Here is a 2240-nt window from a genome sequence, read left to right on the forward strand (position 1 = left end):
TCAATCATCAAAATGGTTTTAGGACTTCTAAACAAACATGAAACAAAAAATAAAAATGTGTTCATGATATAAAAAAATGAGAAAAAAAAACAAAAAAATCCTACTGCTTGCTGGTAGCCAAGAAAAAAAAAATTTTGTTTTCAATTTTGAGTTCGTTTTGGACAATCTTTACAACATGAAACATGTTTCAAATCATTCCTAAAAACTATTGAAATCGTCAATTGAACTTAAAACATCAAAATAAGCTCTAATTTCTCCAAGAACAAAACAGTTGACTTTTGACAATTTAACTTTGACTCGCAAATTCGAATTCGTTATCAAGAATTGGAACTTGAGATTTTGCAGGAAGTTTAAGTAAATGATTCCTAACAACTCTACATTTTTAGTTTTTGAAATTTGTTTCGAATTCACGTTAGTGTATATCACTGTGAAGAACTCAAGAACTCAAAAATTGATTTTTAGATTAAGAGTGTTATAGGTTATGATTACAACATGAATTGTGTTGTAAATCATTCCTATAATCTTTATGGATCATCAAATTAACTGGAGATATCAAAACAAACTCGAATTTGATTCAAGAACACTTAGTTGACTTTGAAAACCAAAACTTTGACTCTCAAATTAGAAATTAATAGAAAGAATTGAGGATTGAAAACTTACAGATAGTTTAGATAGACGATTCCTAACATGACTGCATTATTACATTTTGAAAATTTGTTCTAAATCAAAATATGGTGAAAAAGATGAATGTACAGAGTGTCGAGCTTATTTTATGGGTTTTCTTTGTTTTCAACTAAAATTGCAGTTTGTAACTTATATAGAGTGATTAGGTACATGATTTAACAGTTAAATTGATTTCCAATTGATTTGTGAAGTAGACTTGTAACAAACTAGAGACATGAAGTACGTAAATTATTTTCATGTGAAGAAAAAGAAAAAAAATTGATAGTTACTTCTAACATAATGGGATTCCCTGTTTTTATTTTTAATAAATATTAATAGTAAATACCCTAATAATATTAATAATAATTCTAATAAAATAACTAAATAATATCATAAAAATGATAATAAATAAAAATAAGAATTCGTTTAAATCATAAATAAATTTTAATCTTAATTATCTTGTATATTATTTTACATTTTCAATTCAAATGATTATTTTGTATTTTATTAATACAACTTAATATGCACTCTTATATTTATACATGTATATATATTTACATATTTATTTACACACAATTGTTCGTGAATCGCCAGAAATAGTCACAGGTTAAATGAATCTATATAAATAGTTCAAACATTTCGAGACTCAACATTACAGGCTTTGCTTATTGTGTTGGAACATATAAAGATTAAGTTTTAATTTGGTCGGAAATTTTCGGGTCGTCACAGTACCTACCCGTTAAAGAAATTTCGTCCCGAAATTTGAGTGGAATGGTCATGGCTGACAATAAGTATGTTTTCATGACGTATCCGAGCTAGAAATTAGAGTTTTATCATCAGTGAGTAATATAGGTATAAAAAAAATTTGATTACGCGAAGAGTATAATCGAAGCTATCGCAAGAGAGGGAACTGATGACGTAGTTATGATTGATTTCTGGAATTCATGGTATTTAAAGAAAATCTTCGTAATAAGATTTGGTTCTTCGGCGATATAGGAAATCAGATCTTCTTTGATTAAATGCAATAATCTGTTTCGATTGCTCTGTCGGATATTTTACTATAAATGCACTCCCTTCGTTTCCTTATTTTCACAGCTCACACCTTCCATTCTTTCTCCCCTGATTCATATTTTTAAAGCATTCATTAATATGCTCCATCCAGTTCTGATCCTTGATATACTCTTAACTTTCATATCTGTCATTCTTCTCTTTCATCTACCACCGGAGGATTATATTTACTTCTACTATTATCTTGGGGTTATAGTGTTTTTAATTTTCCCGTGCCTTTACGTGGCAATACGTATTGATATGCACGGTTTGTAATTTATGTGTTGTTGTCGAGCTTTATATTTTCTTTATATTCAAGAGTTCCATACTTTCGTCTCCTCTTCCCGACTTCAAGTCAAGCGAATAATGGTCCGGAATTCGTAGATATGGATTTTGAAATGAACATAGTTAATGTTCTAGAAGGAAATCGTAATGGCACGATCTTGATTTTTCAAATTACTAGAATATCTGAAAAGATAGAACTATTAAGAATATATGTTCTTGATATGCTTGGAGATTGGGTAGAATGT

This window comes from Rutidosis leptorrhynchoides, chromosome 9, assembly GCF_046630445.1.
Source record: "Rutidosis leptorrhynchoides isolate AG116_Rl617_1_P2 chromosome 9, CSIRO_AGI_Rlap_v1, whole genome shotgun sequence".
Taxonomy (NCBI): Eukaryota; Viridiplantae; Streptophyta; class Magnoliopsida; order Asterales; family Asteraceae; genus Rutidosis; species Rutidosis leptorrhynchoides.